Source organism: Castor canadensis, chromosome 11 (assembly GCF_047511655.1).
Source record: "Castor canadensis chromosome 11, mCasCan1.hap1v2, whole genome shotgun sequence".
NCBI classification, from domain to species: Eukaryota; Metazoa; Chordata; class Mammalia; order Rodentia; family Castoridae; genus Castor; species Castor canadensis.
Genome location: NC_133396.1, coordinates 140,079,692 through 140,105,243, shown reverse-complemented (window position 1 = coordinate 140,105,243; position 25,552 = coordinate 140,079,692). Strand labels below are relative to the sequence as shown.

The window sequence follows — 25,552 nt, the reverse complement described above, 5'->3', positions numbered from 1 at the left end:
CATCCTGGGTTGTGATCTGGAAGAATCCAAATCACCCTTTACAGCTTGCTCTGCTCTCATTTTGATTTTGGCAGTGGCAGAAGAAGAGAGAACTCCCGAGAGATTCAATTATTTCCCTTCAAAATTCTCCTGGAATCATAATGCTATTAAAACTTGAAGGCACCCATATCTCACGCCGTTCAGTTTAACTGGTAATTAAAGTGCAATTAAATTTTTCACGGTGTAGATTGTGTCTTTTTTTTTTTTTCAGGGAAATTACAAACTTGGGCCCTTGAGAATTCTGGGATTAATCTATAGATGTGTAATAATTCAGCTTGGATCAGATGCTGTCGCTAGTGGAGCTGTGAGGAGACAGAACAGAGTGTAAAGGATTTTTTTTTTTTTATGGTGAATTGTCATTTTGCTTGATTTCTTAGGAACTGGAAAATGACCAGCAGTCCATGAGCAAAAGGCTGCTGGTGGGTGCAGTTGTGACTTGGCTGTGTCACTGTCACTTATGTGTGCCAGTCATATCTCTGCTGCCAGGCTGGCTTCCCTCAAGTAGCTCTGTGCCACTCGGGGTACATTCCTGAGTTGTCACCAGCCAAGGAGGCGTTGACATTTGGTCGGCAGTCAGGAAGCTGAATTGTTCAGACTTTCTCTGGTCCTGGCCCATGTTTTTCTCTCTTCCTCACTCCTGCTTTTGTTTCCTTCTTGGTAAATACGCTTGCATGGCAGAGCTGTACTAATATGTAATTTCTGGACCTCTGTAAGGTGTTTTACTGGCCTGGGGTTGTGGCTGCACAGAGACCCAGGAGAGAGGAACCCGGTCAGCCCGGCTGGATGTGGGAAGGAGGGTGGCCCGCTGCAGCCCACCTGGCACAGGACTCGCTGCTTCCTGGCTTCCTTGTGCCTGTGCCGCACAGCCATGGGGTGCTAGGTGGAGAGGACAGAGTGGGCAGTGGCCTGGCCACACCCACGCTTGATTGGCAGCTGAAATGATCCTTAGGCCCATTCTCAGCCCCCAAGTCATCCTAACTCTTGGTAAGATAAATAGCTTACTTTTAAAATTTTTTAAACCACTTTGAAAGTTCATCTTAAGAAACGCTGCCCGTCCCCGTGGCCAGGCGTAATTACAAAATGAGCACCAGCGGCGCAGCAGCAAGGGCTGTGCTGCTGGAGTCGCCTCCATTGCTTTGAGACACTCTCCTTTAAACCAGGATCGAGTCTCCCCAGCCGAACGCGGGCTTGTTAACTGTGCCAGGCTCCTAGGTAAGTGAGGATTAAGTGACAGGTGGCACAGGTAAGTACTCAACAAATATTAGCAGTCACTGTTTTTATCATTGATCCTGGGACAGAGTGCTGGCCCCCTTCCCCAGCAGACTTTCACTCTGCACTCCGCTCTGGAGTGGTTTTAGAATATTCTGGTGTGGCTCCAGGTTAGAACACTTGCTCTTCTTTCTCTTCCTCCCATCTTTCCTGGGAGTACAAAGACGTCGAATAACTGAAAAGACCATCTGACTGCTTACTGTCTCCCCAGAATCTGACATGTTCCCTACACATAGTAGGCGCTCAGATGGCCGCAGGGATGGCTAGATTGGTTAGATAGAAGGTGGGGTGGCAAGAGCAGAGCCCGCTCCACCTCAGTCATCTGCTGTCCGCTGAAGAGCTTGGCAGTGTGACGTAGGTCAGCGCTCAGACGCCCAGCCAGGGGTCCGGGCCTGGGTTCTGCGGGCGTTTGTCTGGAGACACAGACACTGGATCTCGTGGTGCTTACGGGAGAGGGCAAGGCATATGATTTTCTTTTGCTTGCTTGGAGCCATGGGTGAGTTCAACACTGAATACTGATTTTCAAATGGTGACTAACAAAGGGTTAAACGCCAGGTTTTGAGTTCTAGCTTCTCTCCTGCTCATGCTATAGACTTTGGCAGTGAATTACAATCAACCTGTGTTTGCCCAAAGCAGAGAAACTAGAAGTCACAGGACACAAATGAGCAGAGGCTGTCTCTTCATGCATTGGACTTCAGCAAATGCTGCCAGCCCAGAAAAGCCCAAGTGACCTGACACTGAGCACCATCTGACTCTTACCTTCAGAGGCTATTCTGATGGTTTGAATCTGTGAAGTCCAGCTCCAGCTCGTGGCTGTGCTGTTCTGCACAGTTCACCCAGCCTTGTTTCTGGCCTCCAGTGAAGACATGATAAGCGTGTGTTTGTCTCTGTTCTTAAGATTTGACTCTGAGGCAGCCCGAGTCTTCCCTTCCCAGCACTAGAGGGTGGCACACTGGCTGAATCTACAGATGGGAGAAGGCTTTCTCCTGCTCCTACTGTTTTGAGGGGAAGCTTTCTTTCACCTGGAATCTTCGATAAGCAGTTCATCTCTGCTTGCTTCCAGCTACCCGGACCTTGACTCTGTGAACTAGAGCCCTACGCTTTTTTGTGTTTTCAGTATGAAGTAGGTCCTGCCTGTTGTGATTTAGCTGAACATTTTTATTTATTTATTTATTTATTTATTTTTGGTGGGATTAGGGTTTCAATTTGGGGCTTTCCACTTGCAAAGCAGGTGCTCTACCACTTGAACCACAGTCCATTTTGCTCTTGTTATCTTGAAAATGGGGGTCTCATGGAATATTTGCCCAGGCTGGCCTCAAACTGAGATCCTCCCAATTTCAGCCTCCCAAGTAGTTAGGATTACAGGCATCCAGCTTAGCTGAACATTGTAAGGGAGTTTGGTCCAGCATCACGAGCTCTTGTGTATATTATGGTTGTTACCGCGAGTGTAAGTATGTGTGTTAAGAAGAAATGTATTTGTCTGTGTAACAGGGTCTAGCTTCAGGAACGGCTGGATCCAGGACTCAAAAGATAAAGCAGAATGTTGTCTCTCTGTCCATTTCTTCTTGTGTTAGCTTCATAACCAGATGTTTCAGTTTTTAGAATTTTTTTAAATGGATGGGTCTGTGCAAGTCTGTCATTTTTCCTTTCAACCTTTGTTAACTCTAGAAATTATGAATTTTTCTCACCTAATTCTAAAACTTTCCAGAAGGTGCTTCCATAATTGTCTCTTTGCTATATAAAAGCCCCTTAGCGTCCAAGTGGCCAGACTTTTCATTTGGGTTGTCATCCATCTTTCTGCTGGCACTGCCCCCAGAGGAGGTCCTGTGGGACTCGACGTTCTCTGGCCACCAGCACTCTTTGTGTAGAGTTTGCCATGGGACACTGTTGCTCGTCCACCATTCCTGATGACCAAGTTAGCAAGCCCACATAGCTGACCTTCAGGTGCAGGCTCGCTGGCTGTGCTTCTCAGAGGCCACAATTGTGCCAGGGAGGCCTCGCAAAACCGGCTTTTTTTCCTCACTTGGTTGCTGGTTTGTTCCTGGTGCCTGTCCTGCGCCTTGGTGGGATAGCAACAGCCAGAGGCAAATGACTCGTGTGTGAGCACACGGCAAGCCACTCATGCACCTTGTCTTGAGATGACCGTCTTTCCTGTCACTGTCGGACGGTCCAGACAGGATTGTGAGTTCCACATTAAATTGGGCTCCTGACTCACCTAGTGAGAAAAGAGGATGCATTTGCAGAAGCCGTGGTGCTGCTTGGCCAGTGCTGCCAGTCTTGAGCACCCTTGGTTTTACCTCATTTCTGGCACCTGTGGGGGCAGGGGTAACCTCAAGTTCCCAAAAGGCCAGCCTGCCTGTATGCCCAGGCAGTCAGTGGATTATAGGATTCAGAGCTAGACAAGGCTTAAAGATGCCCTGGCTGCAGTCCCTTACTTCTCAGATGAGAACGTCGGTCTCAGTGGGTCCAGAAATGTGCCCAGGGTCAGAGCGGGCCGGGGGTGGAGGGCTGTGAGGCACCCGGTTCTGCTCCTGTCTTCTTCCTTCAGTCCAGAGCAGCACCATCTCCAGAGGCGGACATTAGGCTCTGTCCACCCATTTCACAGCTGCCGTTGAGGTGGAGCGGAGAGGAATGTAGTTAGAGGCCATCCTTGGCAAAAAGTTAGCAAGACCCCATCTTAATCAACAAGCCAGGCATGGTGATATGCTTCTGTCATCCCAGCAATGTGGAAAGCATACACAAAGGCTGGTGGAGCAAAAAATCACAAGACATACCTGAAAAATAACTAAAGCACAAAGGCTGGGGTTGGCTGGGGTGGCTTGAGCACCTGCTTAGCCAGCTCAAGGCCTTGAGTTCAAACCTCAGTACTGTCAAAAATTAAATTTCTAAGAGAATAAGTGAATAAAATAAAACAGTCATCCTGTTAATATCAAGTAGCTATTTTCATAAATTGTAGTTAAAATCAAATAAAAAGAAAGGGACCTTGTGATCTGGTTCCACTGAGGACCTCAGTGACTCAGAGCATTGGGCTCCTGATGAACTTGTGACATAAAACCTCCCAGATCTCTGTCTTGGGAACACCATTGAGTCACAGCGCTCCCATTCTGGGGTCCTCAATTTTTTTTTTTTATTAATGCAGGTTTACTCTGGAAGTTCCTCAATGATTTTAAAATAGAACCCACCAGAACACGTCAGCAGCCATGTTCATACAGTCCTGCTGGCAGCTCACTGGATTTGTCGCACTTGTGCTACAATGCACAGCCGGTGGGACTCATCAGCTGACACAGCAAGGCTTTAATCGGCCTTGTTGTGTTTTGGAGCAGCATGATTTGGTGGTGTTAAGCAGTTGGCCTTTGGTTTGGGTGGTTTTGTTGAGCAGGAGTTTGGTCACTCGTTTGTTTTCTTTGTGTATCTTTTTTTGTGTGGATGCTTGTCTAGAGCGATCTTCTTGAAGCTGCACAGCTGTAGCTTGGTAATGATGGCTCGTTTAAGCCCATTTTTCTAATTGGAGACTGACTCTAGTACTGTTTGTGTTAAGAAAGGTAACTGGCTGTACTGGCTCACGGCCCGTGCCTCTGGATTAGTTGTGCACAGTGACTCAGAGGAGTCTTCTTGTCCTGTGTGTAGATGAGGAGGTGGAGTTTCCAGTGGATTCAGCCTCAAGGCTGGGGTTACAGGGGTGCTGTCCCTTCCCTCAGCCTCACGGCAGCTGCAGATTTACAAACATATCCTAACTATCTTCCTCCAAATCTGGCTAAAAACCTTGGCTAAGTCCAGGCCAAGGCTGGCGGCTTCCCAGTCCCTGCAGGCCAGTGGACCTGATAATCACCATTTTCTGGAAACACTTCTCCACCACCTCATAATCCACCTTGTCAAATCTGATACTGTGTCCATTGACATTAGTACTGCTTTGAATTCTTTTACATACTTAAAAGTTTAGTGACTTTAAACGCTTGTAATTGGTTCTGGTATAATCTATAGCTTTGCCAGACAAAAGTAAACTTGTTTAAGATCAAATTCTCTGTTTATGGGGTTTGTGTACCAGAAACGGGCCCTTAAAAGCCAAATGAGATCCTGTCAGTTCTGGCACCCCACATAATACCTACAGGGCTTTTGCAACTCAGGGTGTTACGTGATGAACCAAGAATTTGTTGCGGGTCCCTGCACCCCACACAAGTGAAAACCATGTAAAGCCCATTCTACCTCGAACCACAGTGTGCTCTGTTCCATGTCCTCCCCATTGGGAGGGCAGCATAAATCTTAGCCATATTGGCCAGGAGATAGCCGTCTGTCTTCAGGCACCTGGAGACCTTCCCTCTCCTGCAGCCTGCCCCCACACCCCTCCCTGCCCTTGTTGGTGCTGGGATGGCTACTGCTTGCTCCTAATTGAAGAAAAGCCCTTGTCTTTCCTTATGGTCTACAAAACGCTAAGACCAAACCTTTCTTCTGCTGTTATCCCGATGTCATCTTTCTCAACTACTTTCATCTGTAAAAGCTAAAATTAATTTACCAAGGCACATCTTTTATTAGTCAGATTTTCCATCTCTGTGACCAAAACCCTCAGAAAAGCACCGGAAGGGAGGCAGGATTTGTTTCAGCTCAGTTTCACAGGCTCGGTACACGGTCACTTGGTTCTGTGTGCTTGGGTACATCATGTGACAGGAGTGTCAGTCACCTCATGGAGAAAAGGAAGCACAAAGAAGGGACTGGAGACCTGATGCAGCCTTCAAAGTCACGACACCAGGGACCTACTTCTTCCAACTAGGCCCCACCTCCTAAAGTTTCTATGACCTCCCCAAATAGTGCCCCCATCCAGGGAGCAAGCGTCCAACCCCTGAGCCTGTGGGGCATTTCCGACTCTGGCCACCGTGCATCTGCATGCCGGGCCCGTGCTCTGCCTTCCGCCTCAGCCATCTGGGCCTGCGTTCTTTTTTTTTTTTTAATTGATTATTTTTTTCATATGTGCATACAATGTTTGGGTCATTTCTCCCCCCTTCCCCCACCCCCTTCCCTTACCATCCACCCCACCGCCTCCCTCTTCCCCTCCACCCCCTCAATACCCAGCAGAAACTATTTTGCCCTTATCTCTAATTTTGTTGTAGAGAGAGTATAAGCAATAACAGGAAGGAACAAGAGTTTTTGCTGGTTGAGATAAGGATAGCTATACAGGGCATTGACTCACATTGATTTCCTGTGCGTGGGTGTTACCTTCTAGGTTAATTCTTTTTGATCTCACCTTTTCTCTAGTTCCTGGTCCCCTTTTCCTACTGGCCTCAGTTGCTTTTAAGGTATCTGCTTTAGTTTCTCTGTGTTAAGGGCAACAAATGCTATCTAGTTTTTTAGGTGTCTTACCTATCCTCACCCCTCCCTTGTGTGCTCTCGCTTTTATCATGTGCTCAAAGTCCAATCCCCTTGTTGTGTTTGCCCTTGATCTAATGTCCACATATGAGGGAGAACTTACGATTTTTGGTCTTTTGGGCCAGGCTAACCTCACTCAGAATGATGTTCTCCAATTCCATCCATTTACCAGCGAATGATAACATTTCGTTCTTCTTCATGGCTGCATAAAATTCCATTGTGTATAGATACCACATTTTCTTAATCCATTCGTCAGTGGTGGGGCATCCTGGCTGTTTCCATAACTTGGCTATTGTGAATAGTGCCACAATAAACATGGGTGTGCAGGTGCCTCTGGAGTAACAGTCTTTTGGGTATATCCCCAAGAGTGGTATTGCTGGATCATATGGTAGATCAATGTTCAGCTTTTTAAGTAGCCTCCAAATTTTTTTCCAGAGTGGTTGTACTAGTCTACATTCCCACCAACAGTGTAAGAGGGTTCCTTTTTCCCCCGCATCCTCGCCAACACCTGTTGTTGGTGGTGTTGCTGATGATGGCTATTCTGACAGGGGTGAGGTGGAATCTTAGCGTGGTTTTAATTTGCATTTCCTTTATTGCTTGAGAGGGTGAGCATTTTTTCATGTGTTTTTTGGCTATTTGAATTTCTTCTTTTGAGAAAGTTCTGTTTAGTTCATTTGCCCGTTTCTTCATTGGTTCATTAATTTTGGGCGAGTTTAGTTTTTTGAGTTACCTGTATATTCTGGTTATCAGTCCTTTGTCTGATGTGTAGCTGGCAAATATTTTCTCCCACTCTGTGGGTGTTCTCTTCAGTTTAGAGACCATTTCTTTTGAAGAACAGAAGCTTTTTAGTTTTATGAGGTCCCATTTATCTATGCTATCTCTTAGTTGCTGTGCTGCTGGGGTTCCATTGAGAAAGTTCTTACCTATACCTGCTAACTCCAGAGTATTTCCTACTCTTTCCTGTATCAACTTTAAAGTTTGGGGTCTGATATTAAGGTCCTTGATCCATTTTGAGTTAATCTTGGTATAGGGTGATAAACATGGATCTAGTTTCAGGTTTTTGCAGACTGCTAACCAGTTTTCCCAGCAGTTTTTGTTGAAGAGGCTGCTATTTCTCCATCGTATATTTTTAGCTCCTTTGTCAAAGACAAGTTGGTTATAGTTGTGTGGCTTCATATCTGGGTCCTCTATTCTGTTCCGCTGGTGTTCATGTCTGTTTTTGTACCAGTACCATGCTGTTTTTATCATTATTGCTTTGTAATATAGTTTGAAGTCAGGTATCGTGATATCTCCAGCATTGTTCTTTTGACTGAGTATTGCCTTGGCTATTCGTGTGGGCCTGCGTTCTTGAACCATTCCTTCATCTCAGCCATCTAGGCGTTTGTTGAGTACCTCTCACGTGTGAGCACTGTTAGATATTGTACTGCTTTTTTAAAAGTGCATATATGAACCTTGTCACTGGACAGCCTGTATGCTAGTGTGAGCCACAGGCATTAATGCTATCATTACCAAAATAGAGCAGATGGTTATAGACTATGCTGAGAGCTAGGGGGGGAAGCCGTCCTGTCCCGGGACTGTACGTGGAAGGACTGTCAGAACCATGGCCATGGCCCATAGTAACCAGCATGAGCTCTCCTCCAGAATAATATGGGAAAGCAGGACAGCTTGGTGAAGGGGCAGCCTGGTCAGTGTCAGAAGCCAGGGTGGGAGGAGAGCGATGTGCCGTGCTTGTCCCTCCCATGGTCACATCATCCATGCTTTACACAGAGCGTGGCACGTCTATTCACGGGAACTCTTCTGTCCCCTGATCTGCCTCAGGGTAGCCCAGTGTCCTGTCATAAACATCCCAGCCTATGATGCTGCGATTTCTTGTGAAAGGGGAGGGGGTGGGACTGAGTGGACGACAGCCCCTCCGCCTGTGCTAACACTCTCTGCTGGCTCTGTGGGTGAAATCTTCCAGATCCTTCAGAGAGCCCAGGTTGAAGGGGGTCAGAGGGCAGCAGTCGGAATATGGAGAGCTGAACTTTTCAGTCAAAGGGCACTGCCACCCGGCTCAGGGCAGCCCTACTCGGGAGTCACACTGTCCATGGCCAAGTACCCTCGCTGTGTCTCCATGGCATTCCCAGCGTCCTGCCCCCCAACAGCTCTCTCCACCTGACTTGCGTGGGAGCCTGTCCTGTGGCTGCTTCCTGCCTGGGGTTGGGTTCTGTTCTCAGAGCCAGGTAGGGCCTGTGGAGAGCAGGGAGGGAGCAAGGAGAAGAAGCGATGCCATCAGTTGGATAGGTGCTTGGGTTACCGACAGGCCCTGGACATCTGCAGTGAGTGGTACAGGAAATAGCAGAGCAGGATGGGGACACAGACACAGTCCTAGGGGACTAAGCAGAGCAGGACCTGGGCCAAGTGCATTGTGGAAGAAAATGGGCTGAAGGGAAGGATTTGACGATACCGAGCACTGCTGAGGAGGAAGAAGCAGCTCTGGGGAGAGGCGGCTATGGCCGAGAAGGGGCACTGCCCACTGCTCTTCAGCCTCCTCTGGGCCCATGCTGGCTTGGCCACAGCACGTGTGGGCACCAGAGAGAACTGAGCCCAGGGCCCTGAGACAGCTCCCCCAGTCCTCTCTGCAGCGGGTGGCTCTCAGGTGTGGGGAAGGCCAGAGATGAGCCATGTGTGTTGAAAGGCCACAGCTCCCCAGTCTTATGGATTCTCAGACTGAACTTGCCATGACCTGAAGCGAGGGTGACACAGGCTTAGCTGGGCACTGCCCTGCTGGCTCGTAGCAGCCTGATCCAAGAATCCTCTGTGGTTTCCCGGAATTTGAAACAGGCAGTGATGGTTGAGAGTTGTATATTTTGTCTTAAGTAGGAACGTTTCAACTTTCTAGACAAATTTATCTTGTAGCATTTGTGCCTAATGAAGAAAGCTTCATCTGGTTTCTGTGCCCTGCGCTGCAAATCTGAGGTATTGAGCATCCTTGAACCCGTCCCGTGAAAAGCCCTACTGCTGTTGAAGGTGGAATTCCCTGGAACGCACAGCTTATTGTGCTTGGACAGTAAACTCTTGGTGCAGCTCTTTTTTGGAACCCAAAAGTACACGAGAAGAGGTGACTTGGCTTAGTATTGAAAAGCAGCCAGTAGGGGACATTTTAGTAGACCTGACATCTCTAGAGCAGGCCATTTTCTGTAAGGCCCTGATCAAAGGGACACTGCACCGGACCCCCTGACAGTCTGTGTCTGGACCTTGGTCCTGGAGTAGAAAGTTCCTTCCCAAACCAGGAATCCTTTCACTCGCTTATCTCCCTAAGCAGCTGTTTCCTCCCCAGCCTGCCCTGGAGTGCACAGTTGCCAGAGCTCTCCTTGGTCCTCGCAACCATTGCTGTGCCTTGGGGTACAGCACCTTAAATCACGGCCTTTCTCCTCCCACTGAGTCAGTGTGCCTTCCACAGAGAGTGAGTGGAAACAGACTCCCCGCTTCAGCACACGCCGGCTGCATGCTTGGAAGCAAAATGGGGCAGTGATGTAGCTGCAGTAAACGGGGAGCCAGGGATGGGGCTGCTGGGACTGGGGAGCTGGGGCTGCACTCTGCAGGTCAAATCTCATTGGTCTGGCCTGACTCTGAATTTATGGGAATTTAGAGAAGGCTTGGCTGATGTTCAATTTCCAATGTCTGCAGAAGGAAAAAACGTTTCCTAAGGAAATGATGGATATACAGGAAATTATAGAGGAAACGCCAGCCCATTCCTGCTGTTTTTACTGCGTGCTGCCCAAATAAACATAGTTAATCATAGGCAGCTCCGTGCTGTGCGTTAGAGCAGCCCACAGAGCCTCCTCTTGGCGGTGATCTGTAAGCCGTTACTCTGCGTTATTGTGCAGGTTTACAACAAATCAAGAGCATTTTTACTAAAGAATCCAGAATTTCACTGCCATCCATTTGGGCATGTCATCATCCAGTTAGTCCTAACTGGTTAAGTTTTTTTTGTTGTTTTTTTTTTTTAATTTTTAAGAAAATATTCAAGTGATGGAATTTTCAATTGTTTAGACATAGCAGCTTTTTAGTTCCAGTTAGTACCGTCATCTAAGTCTTGAAAAGGAAATCAGACCAGTCAACCCAAGAAATGTGTCCCCTTTCTCATCGGACATGCCTGAACACACTCCTGACCTTGTGTTTGTAGGTAGGCTGCTGTGGGTGACAGATGGGTCAGCAGGTTTTGTCAGGAAGACACAGTGTGGGAATATCGTGAGTGTTTGCAACTTTGCTCTGCCTGGCTCTGTGGTAGAGCAGGAGAAGCAGCCAAAACTGGGCTACTGAATGTGCCAGGGGTATGATCCACACCCTGTGGCCTGGGGCATGGAGTCAGCCTTGCTGAAACCAGGGCTCTGTGGCACCCTCACCTACAGGAGGAGGTGAGAAGAGCAACTCCAACCTGCGCCTGCAACAGTGACTTCCGTGACGCTCGGTGTCTGCTGACCCTGCCCAGGAACGGAGCCTCACCGCTTGCCAGCTCAGCACTGGACTCCCAGTGTCCCTGCCACTGCAGGTCCCTGGGCCACTGTTTAAGATTCTGTTCATGATGAGGAAACAGTGTTGAGAAAGGGACCGAGGAAACCCACAGATAAGACATTCTCTCCACATGGAAGTAAAATGATAGGATGAGAGTGATAAATACGTTTACATTCCTTAAACAGAAACAGTGTCCCATGGGAAGGGGCAAACATAAGTGCAGCAGGGGCAGGAGTGCAGGAGCAGAACCAAGTAGAAACTTAGCAGTGAAAACTTGTCACTGAAATAAAACACCAAGGAAAAAATGTTGAAGGAGAAATTAGCCCGAAGAATGCAATTTAGAACAAATTTCCTAAAATTCCAAAAAAGCAAGATTTTAAACAAAAGAATGGAAGAGAGGACCAGCATGCTTAACTGTCCAGAGTCTGGAAAACAGACGAGCCAATCTCTGTCTCGCCCCCCTTTTCTCTGAGCGGCTCCCTTCCCCTTTCTCGGCTCTCCTGTCCTTTCTGGTTAGCTCTCATTGTCAGGCTCAACAACACAGAACGCCCTGATCAGACTGTTTCTGAAGCTTTTGGATTTTAAGCGGGCTGCATGTGTCCATCAGTGTATGTAAATTCCTACCAAATGCTGCTTTATGAACCTGATTTACGCCATCTTTCTGGACTTGCTCTCAAGAAGATCAAGTGTGCCTAGGAGCTTCAGGAGGGTTCATCCATGCATTCATTTCTTCAAGGAATGTTTCTTCAGTGCCCACAATTATTCAAGCACTGTTGTAGGGTTGCATCCTGCTCAGTGAAAGAAGGAGGCTGCTGTCCTGCAGGACCTGCTGGCTGGAGCGTCCTCGGGGACTTCCAAACACACACGACCTCCAGCATTCAGAAGCCAGCCAGCTGGAGGCTGAAAGAGACCCCAATTTCTGTTTAATAAATTGAATTTCTAGCAATGTGAGTGTGAGTGTGCGCAAGTCCCCTCTTTGTCCCTCCCTCCCTCCATTACTTTCCTAAGAGATAGATAAACTCATTACCTTCAGAAAACGGTTATCTGTCCAGCAGAGCCCAGCTCCACAGCCCTGCTGAAGAAAGCAAGACAGTGCTCACATCAACCTTGGGTACCGGGGAGACAGTGTTGCCTGCCGTGCCCTGAGTTTGGGACTCCTGCCCCTCCCCGTGCTACTTTGCACAGTCAGTCAGTTAGCAAGATGAACGGATCCATTGTGTTAAATAGCATGGCAAGTGGTGCTCTGATGTGGGAGGGATTCGGGAAGACTCCTGTGTTACCTACCAGGCCTCTTTCGAGGAGAAATGCAGTTTTCTTCTCCCAGTGGATGTCATGCCCGTTAGACGCCCAGAGGAGTTTGGTGATGGCGTGCCCCGTGCCGGGGGCTCAAGGTGGACCATGGGAGTGAGCAGCTTATCCCAGGGTGGGGCCTTCGCCTGGCGCAGTTTATTGAAGACAGCCTGGATGGAGCCCCACGCAGCCCCTCCCTCGTCCCTGTCTCAGGACAACCACCAAGTCCACCGCAGATGTTCAGGAAGGGGCCGTTTGCATACCTGCCTTTACTTTCCCCGAGTTTTTGTGGCAGATGTAATACGTTTCAATTCAAAAATACGATTTTCTCAGAAATGCAGGATGAATTAAGCAAAAGTTCACTTATTTCCCAGTGGATCTAGTGGAGCTGGTGATTAGATGAAACAGTTCCATCCGGAGTCTTGGATTCAAATTTGACCCCGAAGCCGAGTCCCAACACTTGGCAGAGCCATAAAGATGTTCAGCCGTCTGTCCCAGAATTAGCAATGTCTGTGCAAATGACTCAGGTGATGGAGCCAAAGGATCCTGGAGCCACTCACCTGCACTGGGGCTGAGCTGGGCAACCCTGCATCAGGACTCGGGCCACCCTCTGCCATGAAGAGACTTAGCTTTTGTGTGTTTTTCCAGAAGCATTCCCGTTCATTGGGTGCTGCTTATGTGCCTGGTTTGGAGCAGAGTGTAGAGGAAAATCACCATCTGGCTGACCCTGCCTCTGACCTTGCTCTCCCTCGCTTGGACCTAAAGCATCAGTGGGGGACCAGAGTGGGCTCCCATTCATCACCAGGGCTGATTCAGCTCCTCCAGCATGCAGCATCTCCACCACTGCAAAATGGCACTCTGTAACCCCTGTACATGCAGGAGCCTCTAGACTTTCTCTTTAATCAGTTCCTTGAGTTCTCTGTGTTGTTTTGTGCCACAGGACCTCTGCACCTACCATTCCTTCTGCCCAGATTATTCTTCTTCATCAGCCTAATTTTGACTCATCTGTCAGCCCCCAACCCAGATCTCTCCTTTTCTGGGACATTTTGATGACCCTGCAGGATAGGGTAGGTCTGCCTGCCCATGGACCCTCTGGGAGCCTTCCCAGAACACCTTAATCCCCCTCGATGCAGTCACCTCCATAGCTGTGTCAGCTCCATGATGATCTGAGCCACTGTCCACCTTATTTCCCATGTTATCTCCACAGGACCTGGCGTATATGGGTGCTCAGCAAATGGTGGTGTAGACTGCGAAGGCTTGATTGAACAAGTGAGTGCATGAACGAGCGAGTGGAGGGTCCTCCCAGTGTGCCTCTCCCAAGGCATGCACCATGTCAAGGGTGTAGATTTCCTTTTATCTCTGGGTATCTTGGAGCAATGCAAAGTCCAGTCCTGTGAGCAGGGAATCCATGAACCACAGACCACCCTGTGCAACCGAGCATAGAGAGCGGCTGCAAGATGTCAGCTCCCTGCCAAGTGCAGGTGGGAAAGGGTGCAAAGATTACAGCACTTAAAACTCTTTCTTTAGACTTCATTTACCTGGCACCAGTATATTTTGTTTCGGTGAGACTCGGTTTTGAACTCAGGCCTTTGCACTTGCAAAGCAGGCACTCTACCACTTGAGCCACACCTGCAGGCCCTTTTTTGCTCAGATTATTTTGGAGATGCAGCCTTGTAAACAGTTTGTCTGGAGTGGCTTCAAACCACCATCCTCCCAGTCTCAGGCTCCCAAGTAGCTAGAATTATAGGCGGGAACCACCAGCCTATGGCCTGGCACGGGTATTTGGTATGAAGGAAATTTCTAGAACCTAGACCTCACACAACTGTAAATAAAAAATATCTGAAGGCCAACATCAAGGATTTGAGGTTACGCTTATTTGTGTTACCCCAATCATTTGTCCTCTCTCCTTTAATTTAATAACTAAGTTGACTACAGCTTTGTCATTGTCATAAATTCTGTCTTATTGTACTGTATTGTGGTATCATGGAATCAGCCCAGGGCCTAGATAGCTCAATGGCACACACGAGCCCCGCCACTGAGCTGCGCCTCAGCCCTAAATTCTATTTTTCCTAACTGGACCCCTTCTCGCCCCTCACTTGCAGTGTCACAGACTCATAACACACTCTGGGCCCATCCCTCTGTGACAGCAGTGCCTTGTAGATGAGGGGTGATGGGGACACCTGTCTCGTTAGGGTGCTGCCTATGGAAATAGCACAAGGCCTCTGAGTCCCAGGGCCGACCTGGACTGGACCTGTGTCACAAGTCCCTTGCCATTTCTTTGGGTGTCCCCTGCAGTCCTGGATTCTGGCAACTCCTGTGCTGTATTTCATGAGATGCCCTTGACCTCTTTTTTTGGGAGACTCCATGATAGGGAGGCTTTGGGAACACGTCTCTGAGAGCCAGCTTCACAGAACCCTAGTTCAGACCTCTCCCTGAGAGGACGAAAGAACTGGCCCAGTTTCTGGAGTCTGTGGTGGTAATGAAAGGTGCACCATTTGCCACAGTTATGCCACGACCTCAGTAAGTTGGACTGTCCCCTCGTTCACTGTGGGGTCTTATTCTGGACTTTGGGTGTGACCCATAGCTGTCTCCCAGCAGAGATAGGACTGGAAGGGAGAGGGAGAGGGAGTACTGGGAACTCACATTCAGGACACTAGGAAACCAGCCACTAGTTTGCAAGTACTAATTTAGCACCTTTTGTGTACCAAGCATTACAATAGGTCTGTAGAAGGACTTGGGGCAACGGTCTAGGTGATCTTGTCACCCTCTAAGTGACAGGGCTGATGGGGGGATCTCTGGCTCCTCATAGCTCTGAGCAGGTGGTTACCTTTAATAACCGGAAGCAGGGCCACCCAGCCTGTTACTGTAGAAGGGACGAGCCAGGAGAATCACCTGACTGCCCCAGTCGCACCGAAGGTTAGCAGGGGAGGATGGTAGACCACAGAGCTCATGGTGCAAATCTCACCAAATCTCTTCAGCTTAGAAAGTAGGAGGCGCCCAGACCCCTCCTCTCCCTGCTTAGTGGCGGGTCCAGTCAGAGGTTTCCCGTCTCTCCCCATCCTGCACTTGCTGGCAGGGCTGAGTAACATAAAGGATGTCCGCAGCAAGCCCGAGCTGTGACCAGCAGGCCACTCACCTCCAGACCTGTCACACTTGGCTGTGGCCCCCACTCACATGAGACTCCTCTCCTCTCCAGGTTGGTTTTCAAAATCCTGTGAGGCGCTTTTGCCCAAAATGATGCTTTCTTCTCCCTGACAAAAATTCATCACGTACTATGTGGTTTCAAATTTTATCCATTGGGAATTCTCTCAAGTTAATACAAATGTCTCCTTCAATATGCAAGGGCACCTTTGAAATCCTTAACCATCAACGACTGGGATTCGATCAGAGTGCTTGTGTTCCACCCCCCAACACACCCCCAGTGAGATCAGGCTTGTCTAAAGGTTTGGAAGGCGGGAACTGGGGACAGGGTCCCTGGGAAGGTGAATTTCGGCTTTGAGAGCAAGGAGGCAGTTGGCAGGTCCTTGGCCTAAGTGTCAGGAACCAGGCGGAAGGGGGTGGAGACAGACAGACAGTGCTGTGCCACCCAGCACTGCTCCTCATGGGCTCCTGGAAGAGCAATGGTGACACACACACAGCACAGGGAACTCTCCTGCATGAGGCAGTGAGGTTCTTTTCCTTGGCAGCAAAAATGAGCCCCCACTTTTTTTAAAAAGTAAGAATTGCTATAACTTACATGTGGTAGCACTACTTCCAGCTGCACAAATCCTGAAGTTCCCTGTGCACAGCCAGGTGACAGGGCTGCTCCTGACACGGTGTGTGACCCTGGACAGCTGTGAGGATGGGAGACAGTCCTGCAAGGAAGCTGCCATGATAATGGGCACTGCTCTGCTCACGGTCTTTCTTCCCCAGCAGGTTCCATTCCTCCATCCACACCGTGGCCATCAGCACTGTCATCAGAGACTGGAGAGCAGAGGAGAGGCCCTCCTGCTGCACCGTCTCATTGTCTGACCCCCATTTATGTGAGCATAAGAATATGGTCGTTATTTCATCCCCACATGTCTGGGGGAGTCTTGCTCAGTAGTAAGTAGGGCTGGGGGCATGGCTTAAGTGGTAGAGCGCCTGCCTAGCAAATGTGAGGCCCTGAGTTCAAACCCCAGTACCACAAAAAAAAAAAAGTAAATAACTACGACGACCACTTGATATCCACAGATGCTCAGACACCCCTCTGGCATTGCACCCCACCTGCATCTCCACAATGCAGTGGACAGCCGGGAACAGAGGGACACATGGGATGCCCAGAATCAGTGAGAGTGCTGGGCTCCTGCCTTCTGCTAGTTGCTGTACTTCTAAATGCTGGAGGTCAGATAAAGACCCTCCCCCTCAATTCTGTTCTTCTTTTTCAAATTTATATGAAAAGGCTCTAGTTTCTTTGCTTTTCCATAGGAATTTTAGAATAATCTTATTTATATGTACAAAAACACCTGCTGGGATTTTGATAGGAATTGCTTAACCTATAGATCACTTTGGGGAGAATTAACACTTTTCCATAGTGAGTTGTCCATACATGGACTCAGAGTGTCTTTCCATTTTATACAGATCTGTGATTTATTTCACCTGTTTTTTTTTATTATTATTAATTTTCAGCATACGACAGTGGGCAGGTAGACAGATGCTGGGCTCTCACACCTGTAATCCTAGCTACTTGGGAGGCTGAGATCAGGAGGCCAGCCTGGGCAAATCGTTTGTGACACCCCATCTCCAAAACAACCAGAGCAAAATGGACTGGAGGAGTGGCTCAAGCAATAGAGCTCCTGCTTTGCAAGTATGAAGCCCTGAGTTCAAACCCCAGTTCCACCAATAAATAAATCAATGTCTCTGAACAGTGTCTCAGTGTCTGCCAGGAACGTCACATACAGACTGCCCTTGGCAATTGTGGCACCTACGAGTGGACAACAGATTGCTGTGCTCAGACTTAGAAACTGATGAGCTGAGGTAGGAATTTTCTCTTGCCTCTCCAGTTCCTGAAACACAGGAGTACGCTGAAAACCAAATTGGCATGCCCTCTGCCAATGCCCTGCAAATCGCAGCCTCTCTCACCATGTTGTTTAGGGCCCCCACACATGTCAGCATTTAGGCTGAGACACCCAGTCTTCCACTCTTGCCACTTCACCCCTCCTCTTACCTCCACCTCCTGCATAGCTGGGATTACAGGTGTGAACTACTACACCCAGTTCCAAATATATCATTAAATAGTTCTTTTGGTCAGAAGTTTTACATGGGCCTTTCTGGTCTAAAATCAAGATGTGACCATGGCTGTGTTCCTTCTGGAAGTTCTATGGGAGGATTTCGTTCTTTAGAAGTCAGTTTCCTTGCCTTTTCCGACTCAGAAAGGTGGCCCACATACATCAGCTCATGGTTCCTTTCTGCATCTTCAAAATCACAATAGGGCATCTCCCTGATTGCACATCTGTCAGCAAACCTGGGAATGGTTCCGCCCTTTTAAAGATGGTGTGATAAGCCCAGATCCACCTAGATGATTAGGATCATTTCCTTTCTCTGAGTCCTTTGCCCTCATCACACTGGTAAGGCAATGAGTTCACAGATCCTGGAGATTAGGATTGGGTTTATTTGGGAAACATTTTTCTCCCTGGCATAGCAATTCTATTGATTTTGAGTTGAAAACTGAGCATTTTAAATAACAAGCTGTAACTGCATTCTGTTTTGCTGTTCTGAGGGTGGTTGTTAGTCATTTGTTGTGTGTTGTTTGTCACTTCCTTGAATTTAAGCTGCAGTGTGTGGACAGTACAGGACAGCTTGCTGATTCCATCTTTCTTTGGCATTTTAATCTTTCTTCCCCTTTTTCATCTTTTTAGCCTGGTTTCCAAGAGGTCTCCCTGTGCCTCCACAGCTTAATAGTCAGCCAAGGATTTGGGCCAAGGAGTTGCTCAGACACCTTGACTGATGCTCCTCTTTCTGCTGGTCACTTGTCCCAAGAGGTTCACTGATGTTCTTGTTAGGGTTTGGTCGTGCAGTGTCCCCCAAAAGGCTCATGTGTCAAAGGTTTGCTTCCCAGCTGGTGGATACAGTCATTGAGAGGTGATTGAGCACAAGGACTGTGATCTGGTTGACGGATTAATTGTCCTCTGATGGATCTGTATTTTGATGGCATTATTAGGAGATGGTGGACTCTTCTGGAGGTGGGGCCTGATTCGAGGAAGTAGGTCACTGTCCCAGGCCCCTTCCTCGGTCCCTCTTTCTGCTTCCGGCTGCCATGATGAGGGCAGCTCTTTTCCCCCACAGTCTGTCCACCATAGTGTTCTGCCTTGTCTCTAGAGTCAGCTGCCATGGACTGAAATCACGAGCCAAGTCAGGGTGTCAAGTTATTGCTCACAAGTATTTGGTCACAGCAGTGAATGGTCTGACATTGTCAGTTCTCAAGCCTCCTTTGACCTTCTTTGCTGGGTTTGTGTGATGTGACTTCCCAGCTACCCCGGTAGTATACAGAGCTTATCCTTTCCCTGTAAGGCCCACTCAGTGGGAGAGGTGAACGGGAATAGCCTTGGGCAAAAAAACCCTACAGCGGTGCATTTCTCAGCCTAAGCTAGAGCTGTTCATAAAGCATAAATGCTTCTCCGTTTGTTACCTACCTTTGGCCTCCTCTCGATACCCTAAGTGATTGCCTCTGGGAATTTTGTCTAGTTTTATCATCGCATTTGCAAAGAAGAATCACTGATCACATTATCATCACTGAAGGGCACTTGCAAAAGATTGTTTTGAGAACCAGTAGAGCTAAAATATACAAAGTCCCTGCATCCGTGCCCGGCATGCTGCAAAAAGGCTCTCACCACAGTAACCGCCACTGTTATCAGTGTCATTATTCAAAGACAACTAGACATTTCTGGGACATATTTACAGTTGTCTATTCTAGAATTTTCTTTGGTAAAGGATCCCCATGCTAGCTTCTTATTCTTGCAGACCAGGCATTGGCAATTTTTTCTGTAGAGTGCACAGTGAATATTTTAGGATTTGCAAGCCATAGTCACCAACCCGGCTCTGCTCTTATAGCACGAGGGCAGTGGCAGACAATATGCAAATGAATGGGCATGGGCAGATCCCAGTAAAACTTCATCTATGAAACCGTGTTGCAAGTGGAATTTGGCCTTAGCAGCAGTTCACAACCACTGTTCTAGACCCACTTTCTTCTATTCTATCTAAGCAGTACCAGGTCCTCTGCCCCAACAAGCTACCTTATGCCTTGAAATCACTCAAGAAAATATTTTATAGCAGGGCCTCCCACACCTGTGCTTCGGGAGCCCGTCCTAAGACTTCTTCAAGGTTCTTGGGTTCCTGAGTATTTGGCATCTGTAGCAATTACTTAGTGAAATATATGTCGTGGCGTTGGAGACCATTATAAATACAAACATATACAACTTGGTAAGCGTATCAGTGCTAAACTATATTTTATCTTCCACTTAAATAAACTGTGCAACTTCTTCATTTTAAATTCGTGTAACTTAGATTTGTCCCTTCTAAAGAAGGGACAGGTTTGATTATCCTTAGAAACCAGTTTCCCTTCCTACTGTTTCAACACTCAATCTTTGAGATCATTAAATCCCTAGATCAAGTCTTGACCTGACTGTTCTTCATGGCTTTATACCAAAATTGAAACAGAACATTTGGCCATTTTGAACACTTTATTAAATATCCTAATATCATCTGTGGCAAAGGGTCCATGAGTCACAGACAACCTGTGTAAAGAACCATGAAGAAAGTATGGTGCAACTGCTGGATGTTCCTTGTGGAGGCAGGAGGCCCTAGAACACGTAAGTCCCATTTTCTCCCTACTAACCTGTTTGTCATGAAAGATGGCATTTTACTTTTATCTTATTTATTAATATATATATATTTTTGGGGGATGGAACTTGGGTTTGAACTCAGGGCTTCACGCTTGCTAGGCAGGTGCTTTACAGCTTGAGCCACACTTCCAGCCTATTTTGCTTTGGTTATTTTGGAGATGGCTTTATTTATTTTTTTTTTTCATGACTTTATTTTTTTTTTTTATTTTATTATTTTTATTTTATTTTATTTTTTTCTATTATTATTCATATGTGCATACAAGGCTTGGTTCATTTCTCCCCCCTGCCCCCACCCCCTCCCTTACTACCCACTCCACCCCCTCCCGCTCCCCCCCCCTCAATACCCAGCAGAAACTATTTTCCCCTTATCTCTAATTTTGTTGTAGAGACAGTATAAGCATTAATAGGAAGGAACAAGGGGTTTTGCTGGTTGAGATAAGGATAGCTATACAGGGCATTGACTCACATTGATTTCCTGTGCGTGGGTGTTACCTTCTAGGTTAATTCTTTTTGATCTAACCTTTTCTCTAGTACCTGTTCCCCTTTTCCTATTGGCCTCAGTTGCTTTTAAGGTATCTGCTTTAGTTTCTCTGCATTAAGGGCAACAAATGCTAGCTAGTTTTTTAGGTGTCTTACCTATCCTCACCTCTCCCTTGTGTGCTCTCGCGTTTATCATGTGCTCATAGTCCAATCCCCTTGTTGTGTTTGCCCTTGATCTAATGTCCACATATGAGGGAGAACATACGATTTTTGGTCTTTTGGGCCAGGCTAACCTCACTCAGAATGATGTTCTCCAATTCCATCCATTTACCAGCGAATGATAACATTTCGTTCTTCTTCATGGCTGCATAGAATTCCATTGTGTATAGATACCACATTTTCTTAATCCATTCGTCTGTGCTGGGGCATCTTGGCTGTTTCCATAACTTGGCTATTGTGAATAGTGCCGCAATAAACATGGGTGTGTAGGTGCCTCTGGAGTAACAGTCTTTTGGGTATATCCCCAAGAGTGGTATTGCTGGATCAAATGGTAGATCGATGTCCAGCTTTTTAAGTAGCCTCCAAATTTTTTTCCAGAGTGGTTGTACTAGTTTACATTCCCACCAACAGTGTAAGAGGGTTCCTTTTTCCCCGCATCCTCGCCAACACCTGTTGTTGGCGGTGTTGCTGATGATGGCTATTCTAACAGGGGTGAGGTGGAATCTTAGCGTGGTTTTAATTTGCATTTCCTTTATTGCTAGAGATGGTGAGCATTTTTTTCATGTGTTTTCTGGCCATTTGAATTTCTTCTTTTGAGAAAGTTCTGTTTAGTTCACTTGCCCATTTCTTTATTGGTTCATTAGTTTTGGGAGAATTTAGTTTTTTAAGTTCCCTGTATATTCTGGTTATCAGTCCTTTGTCTGATGTATAATTGGCAAATATTTTCTCCCACTCTGTGGGTGTTCTCTTCAGTTTAGAGACCATTTCTTTTGATGAACAGAAGCTTTTTAGTTTTATGAGGTCCCATTTATCTATGCTATCTCTTAGTTGCTGTGCTGCTGGGGTTTCATTGAGAAAGTTCTTACCTATACCTACTAACTCCAGAGTATTTCCTACTGTTTCTTGTATCAACTTAAGAGTTTGGGGTCTGATATTCAGATCCTTGATCCATTTTGAGTTAATCTTGGTATAGGGTGATATACATGGATCTAGTTTCAGTTTTTTGCAGACTGCTAACCAGTTTTCCCAGCAGTTTTTGTTGAAGAGGCTGCTATTTCTCCATCGTATATTTTTAGCTCCTTTGTCAAAGATAAGTTGCTCATAGTTGTGTGGCTTCATATCTGGATCCTTATTCTGTTCCACTGGTCTTCATGTCTGTTTTTGTGCCAGTACCATGCTGTTTTTATTGTTATTGCTTTGTAATATAGTTTGAAGTCAGGTATTGTGATACCTCCTGCATTGTTCTTTTGACTGAGTATTGCCTTGGCTATTTGTGGCCTCTTGTGTTTCCATATAAATTTAACAGTAGATTTTTCAATCTCTTTAATGAATGTCATTGGAATTTTGATGGGAATTGCATTAAACATGTAGATTACTTTGGGGAGTATCGACATTTTTACTATGTTGATTCTACCAATCCATGAGCATGGGAGATCTCTCCACTTTCTATAGTCTTCCTCAATCTCTTTCTTCAGAAGTGTATAGTTTTCCTTGTAGAGGTCTTTCACATCTTTTGTTAGGTTTACACCTAGGTATTTGATTTTGTTTGAGGCTATTGTAAATGGAATTGTTTTCATACATTCTTTTTCCGTTTGCTCATTGTTAGTGTATAGAAATGCTAATGATTTTTCTATGTTGATTTTATATCCTGCTACCTTGCTATAGCTATTGATGATGTCTAGAAGCTTCTGAGTAGAGTTTTTTGGGTCTTTAAGGTATAGGATCATGTCATCTGCAAATAGGGATATTTTGACAGTTTCTTTACCTATTTGTATTCCTTTTATTCCTTCTTCTTGCCTAATTGCTCTGGCTAGGAATTCCAGTACTATGTTGAATAGGAGTGGAGATAGTGGGCATCCTTGTCTGGTTCCTGATTTTAGAGGGAATGGTTTTAATTTTTCTCCGTTAAGTATAATGCTGGCTGTAGGTTTGTCATATATAGCTTTTATAATGTTGAGGAACTTTCCTTCTATTCCTAGTTTTCTTAGAGCTTTTATCATGAAATGATGTTGGATCTTATCAAAGGCTTTTTCTGCATCTATTGAAATGATCAAGTGGTTTTTGTCTTTGCTTCTGTTAATGTGGTTTATTACGTTTATTGATTTTCGTATGTTGAACCACCCCTGCATCCCTGGGATGAAGCCTACCTGGTCGTGGTGAATAATCTTTTTGATGTGTTGCTGAATTCGATTTGCCATTATTTTGTTGAGGATTTTTGCATCAATGTTCATTAGGGAGATTGGCCTATAGTTCTCCTTTTTGGAGGTGTCTTTGCCTGGTTTTGGGATAAGCGTAATACTGGCTTCATAAAATGTGTTAGGCAGTTTTCCTTCCCTTTCTATTTTGTGGAACAGTTTAAGGAGGGTTGGTATCAGTTCTTCTTTAAAGGTCTGATAGAATTCAGCAGAGAATCCATCAGGTCCTGGACTTTTCTTTTTGGGGAGACTCTTGATTGCTACTTCAATTTCATTCTGTGTTATAGGTCTATTCAGGTGATTAATTTCCTCTTGGTTCAGTTTTGGATGATCATATGTATCTAGAAATCTGTCCATTTCTTTTAGATTTTCAAATTTATTTGAATATAGGTTCTCAAAGTAGTCTTTGATGATTTCCTGGACTTCCATGGTGTTTGTTGTTATCTCCCCTTTTGCATTCCTGATTCTACTAATTTGGGTTTTTTCTCTCCTCATTTTAGTCAGGTTTGCCAGGGGTCTATCGATCTTGTTTATTTTTTCAAAGAACCAACTTTTTGTTTCATTAATTCTTTGTATGGTTTTTTTGGTTTCTATTTCGTTGATTTCAGCTCTTATTTTTATTATTTCTCTCCTTCTATTTGTTTTGGGATTTGCTTGTTCTTGTTTTTCTAGGAGTTTGAGATGTATCATTAGGTCATTGATTTGGGATCTTTCAATCTTTTTAATATATGCACTCATGGCTATAAACTTTCCTCTCAAGACTGCCTTAGCTGTGTCCCATAGGTTCCGGTAGGTTGTGTTTTCATTTTCATTGACTTCCAGGAACATTTTAATTTCCTCTTTTATTGCATCGATGATCCATTCTTCATTAAGTAATGAGTTATTTAGTTTCCAGCTGTTTGCATGTTTTTTGTCTTTACTTTTGTTGTTGAGTTCTACTTTTACTGCATTGTGGTCAGATAGTATGCACGGTATTATTTCTATTTTCTTATATTTGCTGAGGCTTGCTTTGTGCCCTAGGATATGATCTATTTTGGAGAAGGTTCCATGGGCTGCTGAGAAGAATGTATATTGTGTAGAGGTTGGATGAAATGTTCTGTAGACATCTACTAGGTCCACTTGATCTATTGCATATTTTAGATCTTGGATTTCTTTATTGAGTTTTTGTTTGGATGACCTATCTATTGATGCTAATGGAGTGTTAAAGTCTCCCACAACCTCTGTGTTGGCGTTTATATATGCTTTTAGGTCTTTCAGGGTATGTTTGATGAAATTGGGTGCGTTGACATTGGGTGCGTACAGATTGATGATTATTATTTCCTTTTGGTCTATTTCCCCTTTTATTAGTATGGAATGTCCTTCTTTATCTCGTTTGATCAATGTAGGTTTGAAGTCTACTTTGTCAGAGATAAGTATTGCTACTCCTGCTTGTTTTCGGGGGCCATTGGCTTGGTAAATCTTCCAGCCTTTCATCCTAAGCATATGCTTATTTCTGTCGGTGAGATGAGTCTCCTGTAAGCAACAAATTGTTGGATCTTCTTTTTTAATCCATTTTGTCAAACGGTGTCTTTTGATGGGTGAATTAAGTCCATTAACATTAAGTGTTAGTACTGATAGGTATGTGGTGATTCCTGCCATTTAGTTATCTTAGTTGTTTGGAGGTTTGATTGTGTGTACCTAACTTGATGTTACTCTCTACTGTCTTGCTTTTTCTTATCCTGTGGTTTGGTGCTGCCTGCCTTTTCATGGTTAAGTTGGGTGTCACTTTCTGTGTGCAGGATCCCTTGCAGAATCTTTTGTAATGGTGGCTTTGTGGTCACATATTGTTTTAGTTTCTGCTTATCATGGAAGACTTTTATTGCTCCATCTATTTTGAATGATAGCTTTGCTGGGTAGAGTATCCTGGGGTTGAAGTTATTTTCATTCAGTGCCCGGAAGATCTCACCCCACGCTCTTCTTGCTTTTAATGTTTCTGTTGAGAAGTCTGCTGTGATTTTGATGGGTTTACCTTTGTATGTTACTTGTTTTTTCTCTCTTACAGCCTTCAATATTCTTTCCCTAGTTTCTGAACCTCTTTTAATGATGATATGTCGTGGAGTAGTTCTATTTTGATCTGGTCTGTTTGGTGTCCTGGAGGCCTCTTGCATGTGTATGGGAATATCTTTCTCTAGATTTGGGAAATTTTCCGTTATTATTTTGTTGAATATATTACGCATTCCCTTCGCTTGCACCTCTTCTCCTTCTTCGATGCCCATGATTCTCAAGTTTGGTCTTTTGATGGAGTCAGTGAGTTCTTGCATTTTCTTTTCACAGGTCTTGAGTTGTTTAATTAGTAGTTCTTCAGTT

At 45.8% G+C, this 25,552-nt stretch overlaps 1 protein-coding gene across 2 annotated transcripts in view; it reads left to right on the top strand.

The window, feature by feature from the left end:
- Positions 1-25,552, top strand: part of Smyd3 (SET and MYND domain containing 3) — a 567,702-nt gene that overhangs the window by 516,211 nt on the left and 25,939 nt on the right. The window lies entirely within an intron of this gene.